Here is a 25,878-nt window from a genome sequence, read left to right on the forward strand (position 1 = left end):
ACGAGTGATTTTAACATGTTTAACAGTATTGTTTCGGCAATGCGATATAAGCTTTTACGGGAATACGTGTCGGCGGCATATAAAGGTCCGCCGGCGTTTCCACCTCTCCGTCCCTTCCCACTACCCACTACCGCCCACCCCGATAACAGCGCGACATTCGGGGATGATACGAGGGAGGACGAATGCGCGCGACGCTGCACCACTGCGCACGTAAGTGCGCGCGCATTCGTATGTAAGTGTGTAACGCACGCTCGGGCGTAGACTGGCGCCACCAAGCGCTTCCAGTCAGAAACTTCTCGGTCGTTCGCTTCACTGCCTTTATCGCCTGGATTCCCCTGTTCCGCCGCTCCAATAGAAGGAGCGAACGAGGAAGGAAAAGAAGCATAGCGCGCGCCCTTATACGTATTCGTGTGCGTGCGCGTACATGCGTTAGAGAGATGAATGAATAAATGACGAGAAGTATATGTCGATATTCCTTTAGCATTTTTCACTGCGCTTCCTTACTGCCATCTCTCATTCCCACACACTTACTTTTTCGCCCCGAACCTATTGCCATTGCCATTTCTCTCTATAATTTATTTAGAACCCCCCATTGCCAACATATGGACTGGTGTTTCAGGTACGATTGCAAGTTACGATGTTTGTAAGAAGCTATGGAACGTACATCATATTTATCCCGTTACGTATAAGGACGCTCATCAATTCGATGGAAAATGAGGTAAAAGATAGTATGCCATTGAACTATATTGGATGTAAATTTTAATTGACACGATGTAGTTGCGTATTAAATAAAAGCAATTCGACAAAGCTTATCGCAATTTATATGTTTATTGAGAGCCCTTAATATTGATTTAACTGACATAGATTCGCCAGTATCGTCTACCTCTACCTCTACCCAATACCTTATTCTACATTCAATAATTGCGATTCTCGATCTTCTCCTTATTAATTAATTATTAATACTACTAAATACGAGCATCTCTGTCCTTTCCTCGTTTATAATGCATTATAACGATGAGTAAGATGAGAAATGAAATTGAATGACATTCCGATGGCTGGGGGGGGGGTACTTTTTTTTTTTTTTTTTTTTTTTTTTTTTTTTTTTTTTAAAGAATATACTGAGTTTGCATTGTCGTGAAAAGCGTACTAATGTTTCCTTCCAGATGATTGATACTTCAATCTGTCCGCAATACCCACTCGTTTAATAAAATATATTCTTAGTTTAAAATTAATTCTGCATACAACATTGCAGCTTTTAATTATCCATAATGAATAAAGTCAAATTTTCGATAATTATTTTGTAGCGAGTTGGAAAATATATTATAGTTATTTTAAGAAGTGAGCCGAAAATTATAAATTAGAAGTTTTTATTATCACGATTGGTTAATAATATTAGTTGAAAATTCCACATACACCTTCGTTATTCTTACACTGTAATATTTAACGAAGCACTTCGTTATAAGAAAAAATAATTTTTTATAACACAGCTCGAGTGATTATAAAATTTGTTTTAATTAGTACAGATTATCAAGTTAGCCGCTGTATATATTATTATTATTATTATTATTATTATACGAATAGTTACGTAATCTTGAAAGATAATCGGCTAACTTAATAATCATATATTTTACATAAAAATATACATTGATTGAAAATGTCTGTGAAAAAAAAAAAAAAAAATAATGTAAAATATAATAATCGATAATGATTTCTTTAAAATTTGTATTTATTTCTTTAAGCATTAATTAAGAAAATTTTTCGCGCTAATGATATTTATGGGAAATGCTACTTTATGATTGTATCCTTTATCCTTTATTTCGCTCAGTAGTGAAAACTTTAACTGAAAAGCGCTTTTAAGAGAAGAGGTAATAAAATGGATCGACTACTTCATTCATGGAAAACACAATTTTTTCGAAACATTCAGATCCAAGGCTATAAGCGTAAAGGTGATTCCTTTGCTTATTCTCATAGTCGCACATTATCATAGAAAAGGTGCATATTATAATAGGAGTGAAATAAACCAAGAGTTGGTAAAAAAAAAAAAAAAAAAAAAAAAAAAAGGCGTCTTGCCACTTGGATACCCAACATATTTACGCACAACTTAATTAATAAGATTAAGTGGCCTTTCAGTACTCTCATTTCGTAGGATCAAGAAATACTAATAATAAACAGTGCTTATACTTACACTTAACGATCTCATAAATAAAGCTATAAAGTATTGCTTAAACGATTAAATATCTTCATGAACTTATTGATATTTATAAAAGTCCGCATTCACAACTTTATATACACTTGTTCTCAATTAACTACAACGCGTGTCGATCACTGCTTATTAATGATTACTATTTCCATTAATCGCTGATGAAAAGTTATTGTCTGCCTGTCCTATTTACATGTGTATGCGTCGACTTGTTACGCATAATCCGTAGCTTTTGTAAATAACCGAGTACCTTTATTTAGCGACGAGTCGTGTCAATGTATTAGAGAAAATTGTAATTAGGAAAATATACGAGGAAGAATGAGTGGAGAGTGAAGTTAAAATGGTTTTAACTTGTTTTTACTAAATAATCGTACAATCGATGTCCGTTGGTAAAACAAGTTAATTGAGAAAGGTGCCTCCTTATCCTTATTTGGTGAAATTTCGCCTTTAGAGATATGGTGTATGACATCGGAATTTCGATCGAACGAACATAGCGACCTCCTTCTTCGTTTCCGTCGATTGCTGTGCCCATTTCACGCATTGCCTTGACAAGTACGAAGAAAAAGTTAATAAGAGATTAAACGAAAGAAGAAGAAGAAGAAGAAGAAGAAGAAGAAGAAGAAGAAGAAGAAGAAGAAGAAGAAGAAGAAGAAGAAGAAGAAGAAGAAGAAGAAGAAGAAGAAGAAGAAGAAGAAGAAGAAGAAGAAGAAGAAGAAGAAGAAGAAGAAGAAGAAGAAGAAGAAGAAGAAGAAGAAGAAGAAGAAGAAGAAGAAGAAGAAGAAGAAGAAGAAGAAGAAGAAGAAGAAGAAGAAGAAGAAGAAGAAGAAGAAGAAGAAGAAGAAGAAGAAGAAGAAGAAGAAGAAGAAGAAGAAGAAGAAGAAGAAGAAGAAGAAGAAGAAGAAGAAGAAGAAGAAGAAGAAGAAGAAGAAGAAGAAGAAGAAGAAGAAGAAGAAGAAGAAGAAGAAGAAGAAGAAGAAGAAGAAGAAGAAGAAGAAGAAGAAGAAGAAGAAGAAGAAGAAGAAGAAGAAGAAGAAGAAGAAGAAGAAGAAGAAGAAGAAGAAGAAGAAGAAGAAGAAGAAGAAGAAGAAGAAGAAGAAGAAGAAGAAGAAGAAGAAGAAGAAGAAGAAGAAGAAGAAGAAGAAGAAGAAGAAGAAGAAGAAGAAGAAGAAGAAGAAGAAGAAGAAGAAGAAGAAGAAGAAGAAGAAGAAGAAGAAGAAGAAGAAGAAGAAGAAGAAGAAGAAGAAGAAGAAGAAGAAGAAGAAGAAGAAGAAGAAGAAGAAGAAGAAGAAGAAGAAGAAGAAGAAGAAGAAGAAGAAGAAGAAGAAGAAGAAGAAGAAGAAGAAGAAGAAGAAGAAGAAGAAGAAGAAGAAGAAGAAGAAGATGATGATGATGATGATGATGATGATGATGAAGAAGAAGAAGTAGAAAATGAATATTTGAAGGGTGGGGTAAAGAAATAAGTGATTATATTTCAGCTTAAAAATCAAAGAGGTTAAACATATTAAAATTTGTTGCCAAGTACATGTAAAGTGAGGCTAAACCAATAATATTATAATTATTTTTATTTATTAAGATCGCTTGGAAAATTCATTGTCTATAGGACATTCAAGTAAATTTCTTATATTAACGATAATAATGTAATTTGTATTATTTTCATGGTGATATCTCCGTTAAATGATACCAACATCTACGTGTACTACTAAACTTATTTTTTTTTTTTATGTCACCGCTAACTTTGTATTGTATTTCATATAAATTATATAAATCATGCCTTTTTTTGCTTATATTTAATGAATATTATCAATACATACATAGTGACAAGTTACAATAAGTTTAAATAAGAAAAATGTTCGTTTTTATTTTTTATTACCCTCATAATATTTATAACAGTTTTCAATGACATAAATGAAATTTGTTAACTCGTTTTTTACATTTTATATCCACATTACGTCATTGAATATTTTCCGTTAAAAGAGTTTATTTTTATCAGAATTTTTAGATTTTTATGTTCAAGAAAAGAATGCTCAAATGATTAATCGGTACTTCCTTTGTACATATCATTAAATCATTTCCCTCCAACAGGGTAATTTCTTTTTTTATTACGGAAGGTCAAAGATAATTTCCCAATTCTTTCTCAATTTTTAATTGTATTTTGCTGTTTGAGTTATCTGAAATAACTAAATATATTTTTATCTAAGCGATTTACAAGCCTTTACCTAGTTATTTAATGTAAATACAGTTCTTGAAAAGTGTTATGATAACATTATCGTTAATAATCTATTAATGTATTGATTAATTGCTCGTATTGTCTATTAAGTAATTAATCATTGATATTCGTAATCAAATGATATTAAGGATAAATGAAGATTCGTCGATAATTTATGAGTTTAAATTTGGAACGAATAATTTTTTAACTTTGAAATTTTATTTTCCATTTTTTATAGTAAATTTTTTTTTTTTTTTTTCTTTTAATAATATTAAGCATCATAACGTATATAAAAGATGAAAGAGAAGGTTATGAATAAAAGAGAGAAAACAGTGATAAAGTGAGAAACGTCGAAAAGTGTTGCTTGCTACTGCCATCTGTAAGGAGTCGTCTTAAACACGTTGTCTTTATCTTATTCTCTCTCTCTCTCTCTCTCTCTCTCTCTCTCTCTCTCTGTATCTTCACTCTTCGATACTTCCTCCTTCAAATATGAGCGTACACAGACAAAAAAGTCTCTCTCTCCCGAGGACACAAGTCTTTCCACATTGAAGTTTGTGGTCAACCAAAGTATACTAAAGGGGAATTCGTTTTCAAGGGGCTGTTCTCTCACTCCCTCCCTTATCAACTCCTTAACTCTCTCACTCCATTTATATCTTAAGTTGCAGTCTCCTCCTCCACTCCACCCCATCCCCCTCTCTCCATCACCCGCTTCCACTCCCACTCCCACTCGCTGTTCCTATCAAACCTCCACCCGACGACCTACGACCCTACCTAATCTTACCTACAGCTCCGCCGACCACGAGGTCGATTTTGTCGATTCGGTACGCCAGAATTTAGCCGAATCGAGTTTGCTCGTACCTTCGTGTTCAGCTTCGACAGTCTCGGCTCTATTCGTAATAGCGCAGCACCGAGGCCGATCACCCGTGAAAAGCGAAGGAAAATGAAAGAAAATCTTGATACGTGCTGGATCGACGCTTTTTCAGTCCCACTCACGCTCTTAGGCTAGGGAAATACATTTGCAAGAGCACATTTATATTCGCTCGGGGACACCTTCCATTTTTGGTCTTATGATTGTCATATAATTCGAGGAGAGAGGTTTGGCTGTATCGTAGTCTAAACATAATAGTTGAGCAATGATCGTGGCTTTCTTGATACGTTATCGGGGTTTATTGATTTTTCAGCGAGAACAATAATAAAATCAGAGCCCATTGCTCGAAAAGATTTATGAGCCCACAATCTTGGCTCGCTTAGTTGTAGAAAGTAGTTAGTTGCTGTTTCATATCTGTGCTGTGCAAGAAACTTAACCTTACATGGTTAATCGATTCCCAAACATTTTTCCATTTATATTCTTATTCTTATTCGGCAATTTCTTTGTAACGGCTGTATTTTACTAAATAAGAATGTTGTTGTTGCTCAAGCTCTGGCCAAATGTTACATGTTACATTTCTATCGGGTCAATACTGACATTTGTATTAAAGATAATTTATATCTGATGCTGTTGAACGATACGCGTCAAATGCCATTGGGAAGAACAAAAGAAAGTTTAATATAATGCCAAGTGATTAATTTCCAATGGATATTAAAAGACTAATGGATTAAATAACTATAAATAAAAGAAAGAATATAATAATACGAATGGGAATGAGATTAGTACGTCAGAGGTATCTTATATCTCAGTAAAAGAACTTCGTTTTTCGGAAAATAATATTTATAGTTGGATAGATAGCCTTCGGTATTTTTGCGACTATAAAAAGTAATTCTTCAGGTACAAAGGTTTTTTTCCGCCGCCCCCCCCCCACCCCTTGACGTCTGGCTGAGGCGCATTTTCATCTATTTCTAAGGGTTAATGGTAATTGCCTGCTATTTACTGTTTCGACCGTAATGCACCTTCGACTTAAATTTTTCTTAGTTTGTTGTCTATAGCACCTCATAAAATAAAAATTTAATGTTTGACTAACAGGCACGGGTCTACCCGCTTTATGACTAAAAAGTCTCAAAGCATCAAACGACATTTTTGTAAATGTACAATAAAAAATACAATCAACGGTATTAACTTGTTTATAGGATGCGAATGACAGACAATGAATTCAAGTAAACAAATAAGCATATTAGAAGTCATAAGTATGCTCATTCAATTTACATCTCTATTATTTATAATTAAATTTCAACATAATATAATAGAGATAATCCGTCATATATTCAGTTAAGCTGTTTAATAAATAAATATTGTTAAAATAATATTGATATCAAGAATCATTGTTGATAATTAATTAATGAATATTCAATATAATGTTTCGTTAACATTAATATTAATAGACTTGAAATTGATAAATTTTACATATTCACCGTTTTTTTTCTTTTGAATGTACAATGCAAGTTTATAAACAAATTTTAAACATACGAAAGTTGTTTTTTTTTTTGATAAATTCATGTACAATTTGTGAAATGAAATTCCAAAACAAATATATATATATATATATATATATTTGTATCTGTAATTTTTATAATTCCAAGTGGAATAACCAAAAAGCCAATGATTTTAAGAAAATGCTTATTCCAACGATCGTCCTGATAGGTAATAATAAAATATTTCGCACAGTTTTCCTTTTTTTTTTTTTTTTTTTTTTTTTTTTTTTTTTTTAATATATCTCCTTTATAGCACGAAATATATATCAAGGAATTTATTGTCTTTTTTGCTAGACATAAGTTTAATTTATTTATGCCGTATTTATTAATATAGAAAGGCAAATTTTTACCGACCTATGGTCATTTAGAATATTTTTTATAGGCACAAACCTTCGTGTATTAACACTTTATGAACAATTACGGGCCCATATTAGCAATATAAGAGTGGAATACAGTAAAGACTTTGCAAAAGTCTGGAGGAAAGTCCGGCCAAATGTAGTCATAATCACTGTGGTATTTTCACACGCTTCACTCGGTATAAGCCTTCCAGTGATTTAACTGACGTTTCTCTTACACTTTTTTCTCTCTCCCTTTCTCTTTCCCACTACATTTTCCTCTCCTATAATAACATACGATAGCCGTGCCTATAAACTGCAACGACAACAACAATAACAATAATAATAATAATAATAATAATAATAATCATAATAATAATAATAATAATAATAATGATCATTAGTATAACAGCATTGTTACAATTAACGTTTTGTTGAATGGACGCGAACCTTGAACAGAGTGACACATTTATATATAATCATTATTATTATGATTGTTATTATGAAATAAGAAATGCCAAGTGGTCGAAGAAATTTGGTAAACAGGAGAAATGGACAGTGTTAGAGATTTATACAAGCAATAGGCGTTACTCGTCGCGTCCGCAGTCCTTGCAAATTATAAGTAAAGTAGTAATTATACAGGCTATAGGCACTTATTATCGTTGCCGTGATTTCTCTCTTACATGCGATTGGCAGTATTCGAACATAAGAGTAAGCACGAGAGAAGACCAGTGGGCTTATTACGCAATTACGAAAGCCATTTCGGTCGTATTAAGGCACTGCAATACTGTCGGTCCTCTTTTCTTCTAAGCAGAACTTAATCCGCTGTTTTGCTCCTGTTACTTTTATGTTCCACGCGCGACGAACATCTCTGTCTCTCTGTTTTTCTTCTTCTTATTTTTCCATTCTTTGATAGTTATCGCCCGTTCTAAGCATCCAAATGAGAATTTCCTCGTAAAGATATTCGCTTGGTCCCTACGGTTCGACATAATATCATGTGCAATTATAAGTTCGCCACGCCGATATAATATATTGTAATGTTCGATTGAGTGTTGCATTTATTAGGAGTCGTAAAAGGAAAATTGACGCGAACGTTTTATTCGGCCCATCAATTATTTACGATCGTTATATTATTGTGTGTAGGTGACAATTTTACGTTCACGACACTATTCTAACTTGCCATAAGCTTATATTACATGTCCTCACTATTCTATTCTAATAAATAAAATAATTCGACTCGATAACAAAAATAGTTTGTTATCCTAGTCGTTGTTTATTTGTTCATACTACTTATTTTTAATACAACTAATGTAAAAACATACTGTCAAAATGAAAAATGACACATATGCGATAATTGATATTTAATTGTAATATTACTATTATATGTTAAATACACATTGTGCATTAATTTTGGCTAATAATGAATAATGGATAATGAATTGATGATTAATGTATAACGAACAATGAATAATAAGAAGAAGGAGAAGAAAAATATTTCTCCTGAAATATGTAATTAATTATTATTTAGTCTTAGAGATTTATAGATTTTGCATGGGATTGTCGTCAATATTTAATGTTCCAAACTTCTGATATTCAAAACAAAAATATTCAACTATGTCTTTTGTTTATTAAATTTTGTACAATATGTATTAGTGTGAAACTACGTATAAGTTCGTATTAAAGAGATACTCCGCGTATATATAATATACATTAAGTATGAATGCGTAATAAATGAATTGTCGATATAACTTTACGTTTATCGTAGAAGCGTTAAAGTAAATAATCTTGAAATAACTGAATAAGGCCAAAATTTTCACTAAGTGAGTAAATATAATCTAGCGATTATCAGTCAGTAATGGACTCGGGATTGTTTAAAAAAGAAATGTACTCTTACTCAATAATGGTATAATTTGCGCAGAACAGCCCTTCGACAAACTTAGAAAAAGGAGCGACCCCTTATAATGAGTTCGATGGGTATCAATGTCCAGCCCAAGTGCTCTTTCTCTCCCCCTCTCTTTCGTGACTTCTTCTCTCTCTCTCTCTCTCTCTCTCTCACTCTCTCTCACTCACTCACTCTCTCTCACTCTCTTTTCTTTGACTCTCGCTTCCGTCTGATGCTAGTGTGTAGTATGGAGAAAGGGGACGAACCCGCCTTGCAGGATGGTAAGTAGTCAGGCCTGTTGGTCCACGAGAGAGAAGGAGTAAAGGAGCGAAAGATATTGAGTTGGCTCGAGAGGGGGGGCAGTGAGAGCGAGAATGAAAGAGAGAGAGAGAGAGAGAGAGAGAGAGAGAGAGAGAGAGAGAGAGAGAGAGAGAGAGAGGGAGGGAGAGTTCATACAGATGCGCGACGGCAGCCATCATGAATGCCCGTAAAATATGTATTCTCTCGGCGTGTAGAGAAGTTTCACAGGAGAAGAAGAGAAAGGATGAGGAAGGGGGTGGGGTGGCGAGAGGTTGAGAGAAAAAGAGAGGGAGTAAGAGACAGAGACGTTGAGCGTTAAATGGATAGAAAGAGATAGCGAGAGATAGCGGGGATAAATAGAGAGAGCGAGAGAGAGAGAGAGAGAGAGAGAGAGAGAGAGAGAGAGAGTTGAAAAAACAACGTGGGTGTCGGAGCGACAGTGGTGGATCTTGGCATACAGGGTAGATAGAGAGGGAGTGAAAATTCGAATGAAAATAGACGTGGATGTCCGTGTATACGTTGGAAGGTCGAGAGCGAGAAAGAACGCGCGTTGTCGTTGTTGGATTTTGGTTGGGGTTGGGTCTTCGCCGGTGTGGGGGTTTGGTGTGTGTGGGAGGGGGTGATGGGGGTGGAGTGAGAGAACAATCATGGTGGGGGATGAGAGTCGAGTGTTTTGTGTACATAGAGGGAGCTATCGGTCCTGTTTCAGTATTACACTCGGCTCCGGTGATCGCACGACTCGTTCGCAAACAAACGGCCAACATGAGCGTGCCATCGCTTTTGGCAGCGAGAGGGTTTTCCTTTCCTTCCGGCGGATGCGAGCCGCACATCCTAGAATAACTGGATGATACGTGCACGGGAAAAGGCCCTGGGCGAAAATTTCAACGACATGCGGCTATCGCAAGGTGCAAATGGCTTGCCGGAGAGTCGCTCAAGCACGCGCATCTCATTCGCAAAAATAGCTGAGCAGGTAGACCGGATTTTCTAATCTAGTCTAGCCGTTTTGTTCACATTTTGTTGCTTTCCTTGTCCCGAGAAAAGTCGCTTCATTGTCCGTGAGGTGACACTCGCCGTTTCGTCTCAAGTTCTTTGTCCGACGGCTGTAGATATAATTTTCTCTAGCAGTGGGGAGCAAAAATTTGGGAAACGGGGCGGAAATGTGAGTGCAGCACGGGACAACGCAATGATCCACCTTTCTCGAGTCGATAATTATTAATAACGAGAAATCAAAACATAATGTATTTTCAACTAAGATAGAGCATTATAGAGCAAATAGAACAAAAACAGAAAAAAACAAAACAAAAAAAAAAACAAAGTAAAAAGAAAAAAAAAATGCCGCGTACATTAAAATTCTGCATTATTAATCTTAAAATATATTTAGAGATGTTGTCTTTTATTCCAGAATTGAGATAAAAAGCATAAAAACAATTTACGATATCAGCCTTTTTATTGGCTTAACTCATTATACAAATGCATTATGTCAGATTCTCACACACTATTTTTATAGCGCATTTAGAGGTTGTAAAATTAGCAAACGAGTGCGAAACTTAGTATAAAAAAGCATGGCATTAAAATCTTTACTAACTGTTTTATCAGTACTAAAAAGAATTTATAGCGTTACAAAATGCTCACACTAGCAGTTCAAATGAATTATTAACAAATAAGTAACTTTTATAGGTGCGTAAAATAAAAAATTAGTAAAATTTAACTTTATAATTAAATGTACGAGCGATATAAGTGCGATCTCTCGCAGTCGTAATATTTTTATAACTCGTACCAACAACGCACAACAGAGCCAACAACGCACTCCCGTCTGACACTCCATTAAGAGGTATTTAATGAATAATACAAATGACATAATACAAATGGAACGAGAAGGGCGGGGGGGGGGTTAGAAAGAAAGAAAGAAAGAAGAAATTAGAGCGAATTCATATAAAGGAACGGGCGGTTGACGCGAATGTGGTCGCTCGGTTAACTTTTGGAACGCGCTATAAAAAGTAACTTAATCAAGGCGGAGGCCAAAGTTATTGCCCTTAGAATGGGCAAATAAAAATCACCGATGGAGAATCTCTTAAGCTCGGCAGCAGCGGATAATTAAAAACATAACGAGAGGCAGCATTTATCTTTAAGATTATCGTAATCTAGGTAATAAATGAAAAGAGACGACAAAGAGGGCCGACGACATGGATCCACAGCCGAAACAGAACTTTGGCGCATTTTACAATGGTCCGACAAACAATTATATTCGATTCTGACTTTGGCAATCGCCACACATTACTTACGATGTGTCCGTATCCGTCTCAACTTGCGTGGGCAGTTTCTGCAAAAAATTCGCTCGAAATATTGTGTCGATCCGTAAATTTATATCGCGATATAGTGTCTAGGCGACGAGAGTGTCCGACTTCCATTTTAACCTTATCGGCTATTTTCCTTATTGCCGGCGGTGCTCGATACGAAGAGAGGATAACGCTACGCTCTCCTCTCCGTATCATTCGCTCGACCATCATTGTGTGCGTGCGTATCGAAGCAACCCTTTTTCAAATTTGCGATTATTTATGGCTCGCAGGGACCGCGGAAATTATGAGTCAAGATGCTCAATTTTATGCCTCGGACTATTACTAAGACACGAGAGGCCCATATGTGACAACTTCCATTTCCAGAATTTATTGAAGATCTCTTACTTATTTACTAATACTTGAACGTATTTTTTTTAATTTTCAAATTCCACGTTCTTACAAATAATTATGTCTAAATTGTCGATCGAGCTCTGATATTACGTACAAAGAGAATTATTTGCGTCCTTTCCATTTCTCAAGTTGCCAGGTATCCTTTTCTCTCTCTCTCTCTCTCTCCTTTTTTTTTTTTTTATTTTTTTTTTACAATTACTATTCCATCATTTGAACTAGAACAAGAAACTTCTTACTGTATAATAACATTTGCAAATTTCATGAGGCAGTATTGTTTTAATGTGTCTTCTTTCTCTCCACTCGAAGCTAAACTTTTACCAATTGAAGTATTTAGTGTAAATATTATTATTATTATTATTATTATTATTATTATTATTATTATTATTATTATTATTATTATTATTAAACAGTACAACAATGAGTAGAAATAAGTATTATTCATTCGGATAGTAATGTCGTGCCGTGTGACATAGCTCTTTTTAAATTAATATATCACTGCTTTAATAAAAGAAAATTAACGTCGGCACGTTTTGATGAATTGACCAATCGAATGCAGTTGTCAATGTATTCGAATATTAATTTTTCAATCATTGAAAATTAACCGTTGCACCAATGTATTATTAATATTTGTAATTTTAATATACCAATTGAACCTAATTTTATTATAAAACTTTGTAATACCAATTAGCTTGAAATTCAAGAAAATGTATTACTTCATAAATGATAATAATAGTAGCGTGTTGATTATTGTATGATAAGCGATGTTGTTGCACATACGATTTACGTTATAATAATTTTTTTACAAATGAACGAGGTATGATGCATTGTAAACAATATAAAATTTCATATAGTAATATAGATATCTACAAAGTTCTTACAATTTCTTCATACATTTTTACTCCAACAACGCACGTCACGTTCTTTAATACCTAAACCAACAAACCAATCTTCCCTACCTTACTATACATTTCTTTCTTCCACCATATATATATATATATATATATATATATATATATATATATCTTTTCACTTTATTCTAAATTATCTTTTTTCTTATCTATATTATATTTATATCATATTTTCTACTTTGTTTTATGTTATGCCCCACGGACTTACCTCCTAGCCACTATGCTCTATTAATTTCTTTACTTACTTTAGTCTCTCATATTAAAAAAAAAAAAAAAACTTTTTAAAAACGTTTTAAAAATCGTAAATATTCCTTAAATTGACAATTTTTGATAATATTTGTTCGCTATAGTTTAATGTAATAATTGCACGATTAGAATCGTCAATTATTATTTTAATATCGAAAAATTCTACGAAAGTATGAATAATTCTAGTTATATCTTTAGGTACATCTCTCTAGACAATACCAATTAGCTTTATCAACATTCTTGTTCTTCATTAAATAATAACACAATGAGATGCAACATGAGTTCGTCATTCAAATAATACAGAGGCGTTAGTTTTTTCTGCACTCTGCTCTCATTTTTTTTTTTTATCACCTCTTCGAATACTCGTCATCTTTTTCCCCTATTTTCTCTCATCGACTATCTCCCTATCTCTCATTCTCTCTCTCTCTCTCTCTCTCTCTCTCTCTCTATATATATATATATATATATATATATATCTCAGTCTGTCTTTCTTTATTCTTCCTAGTATCGCAGTTAGACTCTCCGCTCCCTCATTCCATACTCGTACATACATATTCTTAGTGGAAAAGCGAGTTCAGTGGTACTAGACGTTCTTCTCTTCACACGCTCTACCACTTATAAACGCCCTCGTACTCCCGCCCATCCCTGTCCCCGATAAAGTTCTCGACATTGCTCACCCTCTCACTCACACACTCTATGCTCCGTCTCTCCCCGTACTGTACCCTGGACTGCACTCAGTTTCACGGGATGGTCAGGGGAAACGGTTCATCCCCCGACACCTATACTCTCGTCTTTATTTCTGCCGACGGTACGAGTTTCCCTTGGCGCCCCTTTTTCGCCCCTTCCACTTGCCATTCTATGCCGATTCGCTGTCTCTCTTTTTGCGCGTATACCTTTACCGGTATAACAGGACAATGAGTCTAGAGGGGCAGATGGCGTTTTCGCGAGCTTGATAACTGCATAACCTATGTATATGTGTAATGAGAGGTGGCGGCGGCGGCGGCGGCAGCGGCGGCGGCGACTTTTTCTTCTTTTCTCCGTATCTATGCCCAAGGTTTTCTTCGGCTCAATTTCGGCTTTATGATGAATGTTCATCGAGCGCTTATAAATTTATTTACGTGGAATAAAAAAAAGATGAGTTTCAAAGGTAATTGTCGGAAAAAAGTTTCAGCGCGTTTTATCGTCACCTCGATACTTTCTCAAATAGCATTGTAATGAGACAATTTCATATTCAATAATTATATTTTACTAGTGAATTTGTATTTTAAGGCCAATGAAACTGTAAATGCTCATTATAAATTTCATTGTTTGCATAAAATTGCTTTGTAGCTAATAACTGGTAGAACATTTCTTTCCAATTAACTTCATTTAATTTATTATTGCACTGTTACATTGCATTTGATATTTCAAATTTTATATCTACTTATTTACGATTACTTTGCATTTCGAGACACTTTTACCCATCACTGCGTCACAAAATGTCACCTCGTCTCTTTAAGTAGATGCTTACATAAATGTAAATTGAATATCAAAAACAAGTGTGCTTCTTCACAAGATTGCCCTACATTATAAAAGCAGAAGGGAGTAAGGCAGCTTTTACAACCGAAATGCCTTAATAAACATTGCATCACTTAACAATATACGTATATGCGTATAAGCCAAACGTGTGAATCTAAGATTCGTGCAGGAGACAGCGAATGTTATCGCGTACAACTTTCCAATATAATGCAGCATGCGTGTCGCCATTGATTAATTATAAAATCCACTTATTCGTATCGTAAATAAAAGTGTACTCTAACGCCTAGCAATCGTCTCTTAAGTAACCAAAGCAGTACTTTACCAAGGCAAATCTTCCTGAAGCGATCGGGGAAAAAACGTATGTGGAGAAATAATCGACCGCGATGATCGTGATACAAAATGAAAGCCCACCTCCTTAGATATGCCTATATAGGTAGGGACGAAGACGTTAGTCCGAGCGCTAATCTCTGTACGCTTTGCCGTTGCCGCCGCTACGGTTTTGCCCCAAGAGTGGAACTAATTAAGGATGTCTGGTTTTAATTAAGGCCGAAATGAGCAAAGACGGGAGAATCGAATGAACACGTTCCCGGCCTTCGAGTTCCCGATGTGTAAAATACCACAGGCAAGAATGAAAATAGTTGAAAGCAAGAGAGAGAGAGAGAGATAGAGTGTGTGTGTGTGTGTGTATGTGCAAGTGTGCGTGCGTGCGTGCGTGCGTGCGTGCGTGTGTGTGTGTAAGTGAGTCGGCGCGAAAGGGAGCGGGAGGGCGGGAACGAGGCATGGCGCGAGTGCGTGTGTGAGAGAGAGAATTTGGCGCCATCTACGTTAGTAGGTATTATTTTAGACACGAATTGGTTTTGACAGGAAGCAATGCCGAAAGAATCTTTATCGTAGGCGTATTATTATTAACTGACGGCTAGAATGGAAGGTTGGAAAATTATTAAAATGAGCGGGTGGGGGGGGGGGGAGCGGAAAGGGATTAGTTCACGGTTAAGTAAAAATTTTCATTTTATTTTATCTTATGAATGGCTGTTTTGAATTTCAATGTTTTAAGAAATAGTAATTTTTGTCAGATACGTATGAATACTCTTAATCCGCGTCTATATGCTATTTTCGATTTAAAAAAAAACACAAAAACAAAAACAAAAACAAAAACAAAAACAAAAATGCAAACGAAAAAAAACGAAAAAAAAAGAAAAAATGCAAAAAAGAATGTACGATATCCCGCCAAAGTTTTATCAATATTCGAATAACCATCGCAATATGCGAATTCGCGAATTCTTATTGTGAAGCAACTCTTGGAGGTACATCTTGCTCCTGCTTTAGATTGAAAAATATCCTGATTCAATTACGATGATAGTTCATAAGTTTAAATCGGTTCTCTTTAAAGGAATGTTTCGATTTTCAATTTAATTATAAATTAATGTTGCTAAGCGCATGGCCGATAAAATGCAATTTCTGATGTGGAGAACGATGATAAAGTCATGTTTATAATTATAAATGACGCCGATAGAGTATATCATGAATAGTAATTTATACTTTAATGAGTTCGACGTTAATCCACATTAAATATTAATTTACCAGTACAACTGATTATGAATAGTACATTGGGAGCCAAGAAGCGGCCTTTCATAACGTAGTTTTTCTCACTTTTTTTCTTGCAGCCTCCTTCTGTCTCTCTCATATTCTCTATCGGTCTCCGCCAGTCTCATTCGCCTTCTCTCCCTTTCACTTTTCCTCTCCTTCTTGAGTGGCCACAATCCAGCTTTAATCTGTCTTTCTTTGTCTCCTTCGGCCAGGCTTTTTTGCTTCTATTTTTCTTCTCGGCATCGAGATACGTCGAAGGAGCGGAGCGCCCGAAGTCCGGCACAGTCCACGAGTAAAATATTCGAGGCGGTCGGCGACTCCGCCTCGCTCCGCCATCATGTTCCCTCTTTCTCTCGGGGCAGTGCGCAATTATCAGGTACTTTAATGCGCTATAGTGCGGAGCGCGCGGCCAACGCGAAGCTTTGGCAATTTTTCAAATGCCGCTCGCTGCTCCGTCGGATAATTGAGGATTGCGGTGAACAGCTCACCTCTCTCTCTCTCTCTCTCTCTCTCTCTCTCTCTCTCCCTGTCTTTCCCCACCTCCCTCCCACTCTCTCCCACTCACTCTCTCTCTCACTCTATTTCTCTCTCTCTCTCTCTCTCTCTCCCACTCACTCTCTCTCTCTCTCTCTCTCTATCTACCTATCTAACTATCTATCTTTCTTGGTCTCCCTCTTTCGCTACCTCCCTCCAGCCCCTTCAAGCCGGTCGTTCCATCTTTTTGCGGCTCGGCCGGCGAGCGAACAACGCGAAATTTTTCTTGCATTTTACATACGTAGACGACTATATAAAAACGAATATAATAATAACAAGAACTTTGCGTAGCGCTACTCGATAAAGTCTGTAAGCGGCTATGCCTTTTATTCGCGTAATTACCGGCCAGCAGCTTTTTACAGTATTTTATTTGGCGTAGAATGCGTATAAAGAAAAGAGAGAGCCCGCTGTTTTTCATCCTCTCTCCCCACTCCACCCCACCCCCATACCACCCCACCTCGTACAAACCCATTCCACTGCCCTTCCCGTCGATTCCTCGCCCAATGACGTCAATCCTTCTTTTGGATCCTTTATTTTTTTAATCGGGTTACCAGCTCTTTTTTACATTTTTCTTTTTTCTTAATAAGAGACAAAACCTATACGGCCAAATATACATCTCCATTTAAATGCTTTTGTTAAAGAACTGCGCGCGCGCGCGCTCGCAAGTCTGAGCTTATTAACTACGCGGCGCATATTAAATCACGCAAATAAATAAAGAATTCTTTTTATAAAATGAATGCCAATATAGGGAGGGAAATTCTTTTTGTACTTTATCATTGCGTATTCTTTTCTTCCATTTTTATCGCACGATCCGCTGGTCATATAAACAGCGCGCCGTGGATAATCGCGCATTCGCGTAAATTATTTGCCGTCTCCTCCCTCGCACTCACACAGACGCGTGCGCATGCACTAAAAATTCAAGCTCCATTCTACACGTGACTCGTTTCAGCTTCATTTTCTAGGACGCGCCGGCACACGGGCCGTCGTCATTCACTACTCCCCCCCTCTCCCCCCTCCCTACATTGCCCGGGCATTTCTATGGATTATTGATCGGTATCGGAGGCACGAGTGCCTGAGTGTATTCGTATGCTTGGGAAGAGCTTAAATGGCAGCCCTGTTGGAAGAAAGGGAAAAATTAAATGCATTACCTGTAAGAAGGATGAAGAAAATCTTCATTCGGTATAAATTATTTCTCGCTCGTTTATATGCTCTCCTTATTAAATTTACCATTTGAAAATACTTAATTGTACTTTATCGTTAGGTCGCTGGTAGGGGGAATAGCGAGTGTCACATTTTAATTAGATTTTAATGAATGTTGGTTAATATTTTAATTCAAGATATAATCGTCGATTCTTATTGAATTGATAATAATTGTACGATCGAGGCGCTCGGTAGGCGGCTCAAACATATTACTCCATAAGAATTAATTTAACGAAATTGAAAATATATATAAACGAATTAAGAAATGTTTCTCAGTTCTTTCGTTCAATTGCTCTTTTTATGATTTACTTAACAGTTGATGTTAATTTGTACAAAATATTTTAAAACCTTTTTACCGCGATAAAGTCCTATTAGAAAATAATAAATTAAATAGCCACTGAAAAATGCCAATTAGTTTAATTAGATGTTTAATTTTAGGTAGAAAAATATTTAATCACAGCTAGAGGATTGGAAGATAAATTTCAAATGCACATAACAAGGTTTTATAAGGAATTTGACAAATATCAAAGACAATTGATTATTTTATCTGATTAAGGAAAAAGCAAATTCATTCTCTACCATACAAGCATTTTCATATAATTTGCTCAATATCTTTAGACTTCCGTCGTATTTTCGGATATCGCAAGAGAAATAGAACTGTAAAAACAACGCTCTCGCTACTTATTCAATTAAATTATAACTCTTTGCTGTGGAGAAACGTAATGTGGAGAGAAAGTTATTGCTGGGTAATATTGGATGGTCTGCCGATCGGATTGTCTTCAAAAAAAAAAAAAAAAAAAAAAAAAAAAAAAAAAAAAAAAAAAAAAAAAAAAAAAAAAAAAAAAAAAAAAATGATAAAAAAAAAAATGATAAAAATTTGTTACTTATGTCAAAGAAATGCTTTCTTCGTTCCGGCAGCATTTACGCTGGTAGTGCCATAAAATTGGCAAACCACCTTTTCACAAGCAATGCCAAAACCCCTTTTCCTCCGTAACATCCTAGCAATTTTTTAACTTCCTTATCAGTATATACATATTTACCGACGGAGCGCAAAAGCTAAAACATTCTCTCTGGCAGACACATATAAACCAACGCTCGCCGCCGACATACCCCTGGCTTACTAGAAAGTTTTTGCAGAGCTTTTTTGCTGACGTACGGCTTGCTCGCCAGCTTCGCGCATATCATCCTTCCGTAATCTCCCGTAGGCGAGGATTACAGTCCTCCCTCCCGTTCGCCACTCCCCCTCACCACCTCCTTCTCGAATCTTCCATCCGAACGCGCGAATACTCCCCCCCCCCATTACCCCCTTACACCCTTACCCCCTTACCCCCTAACCCCTCGCCCAACCGCCACCGCCACCAACACACGCACGCGCACAGTAATTTGCATATTTTGTTAGGTTAAATCTAATAAAAACGGACTTTGAATAGCGTCGTGAGCTGTACTGCAAGTCAATGAGATCGGGGTGAGTGTGGAACGGGTTCGTGGCCCATCTCTTTATCACGCTTTTCACACACATGGATGTGAATGCGCGCGTAACGAGTATCGCGAGAGAATGCAAAATTAATGTGAAATAATGACGGAATGTCGAGGAGACGTAATAAGGGAGTTTGGTGGGAGGGATGTTGAGGGGACGTTGGTTTCGAATGGGAAAACGGATGAGGAAGACGCTCGAGACAATCTTGTGTTTTTCATGTAAGCATTCAGTGTGGCAATTCTAATGCGCTACAAAGAGAGTACGATCGTTCGAATGATCGCAACGCCCCTTCCTAACGTCAAATTCTCCCCACAATTCGTCTCGCCTAATAAGAAACTCTGCTACGCGCATTTAATGGAGAACCGGACATTTGCACCCGGAGCTACGTGCCACAGCCGTGACGATGATTGCGGTAGGTTTGAGGCCTCGTATATAACAGGTCTTTTTGTCTCTCGGCTTAATCTCGCGATTTCCTTACGCTCCTAGGTACATTATATACTTAGCTTGGATCATGTCCCGCACTATGTACTTATAAAAAAGCGGTTCTTGGTTTGCGCCTTCCGACCGTTGTCTATCGAGCAGACTCTAACGTCCGAGATTGTGGTTATGATAATTTACTTGGAAAGACCTAGTCCGAATCAAGATGCTTCGCTACTACTAATTTACAGAGGACGCACAGAGGAGAACAACAGATGAAGATGGCTAATTTTAGTAAATATTACAACAACAACAACAACAACAACAACAAAAATTATGCAAACTCAACCGCTTTATAATTAACAATTTGAAATGATATATTTGACGCACGTAAGCCGTAGCTTGCTTTTAAATGAGGTCACAAGCTCTTTTTTTTTCCTGCATATTTGGTTTTGGACTTCTTTATACTTGGTTAAGGATGAGCGTTATAATCCCTACTTTATAAATATCTTTATAAATATTTTTGTATCATACTGTTTATATATTAGTATTTATTACACTATCAACGATAGTTACTTATCATCGATTTTTCCTAATTATGCCGTGAAATTGAGAAATACAAGTCAGCGCGATGTTGTTTTAGTGGGTTAAAGACAATAAGGTTTTCGTTTCTAGGTAGCGGTTGAACAAAGAAAAAAGAAGGAAAAAAATTGAATTTTTGGCGACTCGTAATTCATGTAAGTAAAGAAAATTTTTTTATCAAGGATAAGCGTTAATTCTGGATATGTGAAAGCCTCGTACCTAGAAGAAAATTGAGAGGAACTTTAATAAATTGTCGTTTGAATGTATGCACGTATAAGGAAGAAAGCTAAAGCTTTTCTACAAATGCAAGAGACCGCAACAATTGATTTTAATCTTAAACACACGGCTGACCTAATTTTTTAATTTTTCATGAATACTGGATGCATTGCTTACTTTAGTCAATAATCCAGACTGCCAACATTGAAAACTTACGTAAGTTTGCGCATAGATGTCCTCGCGCACAGATAATCGTTAACGAGTTCTAGGCGGCAACATTAGCGCTCTAAAAATAAAAGGACGAGCTCGTTTAATGGGCACTCGAGGGCCGATCGTCGCGCGCGTCCGTGCTAATGCTGAAACACGTGCCGCTTCTCTTATTTTTACGAGATCGCGCGAGACTCTCGCTAAGTCCGAGAACATCGAGCGAGGAGGGAGGAAGGAGGAATGAGAGCGAGAGAGATAGAGCGTAAGAGATAGAAAATTGTGATAGAGTAGGAGGTTATGGGGTGGTAGGTATTGTGTGGGGGGGGGGGGAGACCAACATTAGCACCTAGACTATGTTAGAGGAAGGCCTTGTTTGGCGTAAGTTATTTATTATCATCGCGGCAGAATGTCGTGACCGAAGAGTCGACCCATGAACGTCAAAGTAAATTAACGACGTGGCTTCCTGGGTTCTTATAGGTATTGAACGACTCATCGCGACGAGACTTTTATCGTCTTCACGAGAGCAGACACCGCGTTTTCTCTGTATCTTCTGCAAATTTTTTTCCATTGTCGCCCTTTGATTTTCTAACCACAAGATCAACTCGTAGACATCTGCATAGGGGAATCGATATTCAGTCGCTATCGGCTCTTGCTAGCACTTGCTATTGTTTTCATAAGATATTTATCATCGCCGATGTGAAAAGTATGTACATTCCTATGGTCGTATGGCAAATGTTTGGTCCTGGAGCATCGAATTTCATATATGCGACACTGATAAGCAATCCACACAATATAAAATACAGTATTTCTGCAAATAGATGTTAGAGAAGGAGCAATTGGCAAATGGTCGAACTCGTTCGGTGAAGGAACTGTAAACAGGTATGGGTCGCGGTATCGCCCAGCCGTTAAAAAGTGCAATGTTAAAAACATCCGTCCAGCGACACGACGGGAAGAATAGAAATAATGATAATATGCTCGGGCCGTGCGATTGTCACGTTAACGCGTTAGTCGGACGAGGCGCGTAAGGTATATGCGTGCCTCGTCGAGACACGCAACGAACTCATTTCCAAGAACACATGCCTTGTCTCTCGTGATAAACGCGCATCTGATGGAAAGAGAGGCTGCAGGCGTGTCAGCTGCCGCCGGCGCTACGTCTCTTTTTTTCTTTTTCCGTTCTCTATCTCTCTCTCTCTCTCTCTCTCTCTCTCTCTCTATCTCTCATACACACACACACACACTCGCGCGCGCGCGATATTTCTTATTGCCAAAGGTCGTCAACTTTCGTCGCACTCTCGTGAAATCCGTGCCGGTGACTCCTCGGAATCCTGGGTGTTCGAGGAGGCTTTAGAGGGAAAAACTTTTGTGACAATTTTCCGTTAGGCCCCGGGCTGAAGGGCTGGTTTGTAGCAGAGAGCAGGGTGGGGGGTGAGAGCGAGAGCGAGGACGAGGGTGACGGCGAAGAGAGAAGTTAGGGAATGTTGAAAATTGTCTCAGCACTTTTTCGCACCACGCGTTTTCTTATGGGTGGGGCGTGAGATTTTCCACAGCGTCGACGACGATCTTGGAATACAGATTTCGAGATCGTCGAGATAGAAGATAGAATGGTGAACTTATCGAATTTTTTAAATATATTAGCCCGACGAAAGTATTGAAGGATAATAATACTCGGGTACGCTGTTAATAGTAATCGAGAACTTTTTCAAAATTAACTTATTATAAAGAAAAATTAACTTATAATAAAGAACTATATCTAGATTTTTTTAATTTATTAGAGTAGGCGTCGTATGGCTAGGCGAAAATCTTGATCGGAGATGATATATATTTATCACGGGTGATAATACATTATCACCGTTTCATCACTTATTGACCTTGTAACTTGCATACATAGAGGCTAATGTGAAATTTAAGGGTTGAAATATATACATACAAACATATATATATAAAGAGAGAGAGAGAGAGAGAGAGAGAGAGAGAATGAGAAAGTAAAACACGAAAAACGAGTAAGAATTGCAAAATGTTAGAGCCGGCTTATTTTTTATCTTACTTTATATGCAAGAACGACATACGAACACTTATCTTCTCTACTTCTCTATCTATCTATCTATACATATATATATATATATATATATATATATATCTTTGACTACATCTGTCTCATTCTCTCTGCTCGATGGACCTTTAATGCAAAATATGTATAGGTACGTAACACGTGCCAATGAAAAAGCAAAAGACAGCTGAATTGGAAGGAGCAAAGTCGTTGCGGTTCAAGTAAAATAGAAGGAAAAAGTGGTGCTATATAGTCGGAGAAAAGTTATATTAAAGTAAAAAGGAGAGGCGAAGCCCTTTAGAAAGAATAAAGAGAATTACTTTACAGTGAGAAAGGGTTTTTCTCTTTATCTCGTGAGTATTTAAGCGATACGGTAGCACATCTAACTTTTCCGTCTATATAGCCGGCAAGAGGTTTTCACCCAGCTTCCGTCCATTTTGTTTAATCTTATGCGTCTGGGTCCGCCTTTTATTCTTTCCATGAAGCTCGGATCATAGCAGCTGTACGCCAGATTTTTCACCCTAATTACTTGATTTTCAGGCGGCCCCCCTACTTGTCTGCCACCCTAGACTCGCCCCATTCGATTTCGCTTTGTCTCGCGAAGATCTTGGGAGTGCCAGCGCGCCCTCCTCACTGAAAATTTCATTGATGCAACGAAATAATTTCGTTAAATCGTGCGCCCCCGTGAATGTTGAGACTTCATTAAATTATGCTCCTGGAGGGAGCCATTTTGGAAAAATTGAATGCCAAAACTTTCTGAAAATGCTCGCTATGCGTAGGGATATGCGTAACGATTGCTACTTTAAGGATGTTTTGATTATAAAATGAAGGCATCAATCTCTATTTCTACACTTTATAATAGATAGTTTATTCGTTCAAATATTTCTTCGTTAAATTAAAACACGGAATACGTAAATTCACGCGAGCGTGTTTCTCTTAAATACAAAGGACGGGTAAATAGTTTTGCGTTCCAGTTGGAGCGGGACTTTTATGAAAAAGCGACGTTCGTACAATTGAATTAAACTTTGGCCTTTCGCTGCAGAGAAAGAAGATGAAACTCAGCCCGAATATGGGATCGGAGACAAACACTTTGCTCAGTCTGTCCTATCTTTATTCAAACGAGAGTGCATAATCCACCCCATATAGCGTGGTCGCTACCCCTCTCCCTCACCACCGCTGGCCTTTCCGACGGCCATTCCGTTCCTACCACCACCGCCCCCCCCCCCCCCTCCTATCTTGCACCGAGCAGAGCCCTCGAGCCAATATCTATTTGCTGCTCTCCTGTGTATTGTGTGTGCCTTTGTTTAATTTTGCTGTGCCTTTGTCGATCCTTCGCGACCGATGGTCGAACTCTAGCTCAAGAGGTCGGCACCGCCCCACCACAAAACTCTAGCTCCTTCTTTCTCTTGCGACTCGTATGATTCTAATATGCCGACAATATTAGTGCGGACGTTCTTTTTTAACCGAACACACATTTATTCAAGTCCGTCTCCGGTATTATTATCTTTTATCATATTTTAAGAGCTGGCTCCAATAAATTTTTCGAACAATTTCTAATCTCAAGAAACGCTCTTCTATTGAATTTAATAAGATTGCGCAGCTATTTGTCGAAAAATTGCAAATGATAAGCAACATTTGCTACCATTAAATTGTACGTTCCTAAAAACATATTAATGCTCCTTAATACTTGTTAATTGCTTAAAATAAATTATTCAGTTGAAGAGGCATTGGTAATAATTTCAAAGTTTGAAATCAAAATGTTTAAAAATATTTGTAACTTTACATTCTTTCTTTATATAGTTATTCTTATATAATAAAATATGTCAGGCTATATTTTTATGATGAAATGAATTTCTTAGATATTGATATTTGCAGATTGATTAGCTTGCAAAGCAGAAATTTTTGTATTATATTCATGTCATTTTATTATCACGATTCTAAATTACTTGTTAAAAAATTTGTATTAAAAAAGCCGTTTACCATAGCAATTGATACAAATTATTGAATTCCTTGTGCCGGCGTAATTCAACATTACAATTATTTATTATAAGAATAATATATGGGAAAAGGTTTCATCAAATAAATACGTGTCCATATACTTATATAATTTAAGAATTAATTGTGGGTTTCAATAATTTACAAGGATAAGCGTAAGCCGTTTTAAAATATAGTAAGATTAACCATATAACTCTTAAGATTATATTGTGAAGGCATTTGGCAATAGTTAACTATTGATTTTTAACTATAATTATGGGTTTAACAAGTATTAATTTTAATCAAACTAATTTTAATTTCCTATTATATTCTACAATAATTCATTTTCCAACCGATAAAATATTTTTGAGCACTTACTCTCTCACTCTCTCTCACTCTCTCTCACTCTCTCTCTCTCTCTCTCTCTCTCTCTATATATATATATATATATATATATATATATATATATATATATTTCCCTATTATCTACCTTAATATGAACAAGTTTTATGCTTTCTTTCCGAGAAAAACACACTGATTTAGCAATTCGTTACTCACACAAAGTACATTAAAACATTACTAATTCAATTAAAAACGTACTTTATGAAATCCAAAGATATCAGTTTTCTGTATACAAACATAATAACATAAGAATAAAAAATAGAAGTACCTTCCACATCCCAAGAATTGCAAACGTATAGTTATCTGAAACGTTTTTACTGAACATTAATACCCAGTCCAACTTCCTTATTTTATTTATTGTTATACTCCCTCGATGTCAGTGTGTCTCTCCATTCTTTTTACTTCCCTCCTCCTGCCTCTTCTTTCAACCGCCCCTCTCCGCGCGACCAACCCGTAGCGTCTCCTTCCCTCTGCTGCTAGTTCCTCTCCCACACTCGCCATCTTTCTCTTTCCTTTTCTCGCTGAGCCGTGGCCTCGCGTGATCCAC

The sequence above is a fragment of the Ceratosolen solmsi genome, unplaced genomic scaffold (assembly GCF_000503995.2).
Source record: "Ceratosolen solmsi marchali unplaced genomic scaffold, CerSol_1.0 scaffold56, whole genome shotgun sequence".
NCBI classification, from domain to species: domain Eukaryota; kingdom Metazoa; phylum Arthropoda; class Insecta; order Hymenoptera; family Agaonidae; genus Ceratosolen; species Ceratosolen solmsi.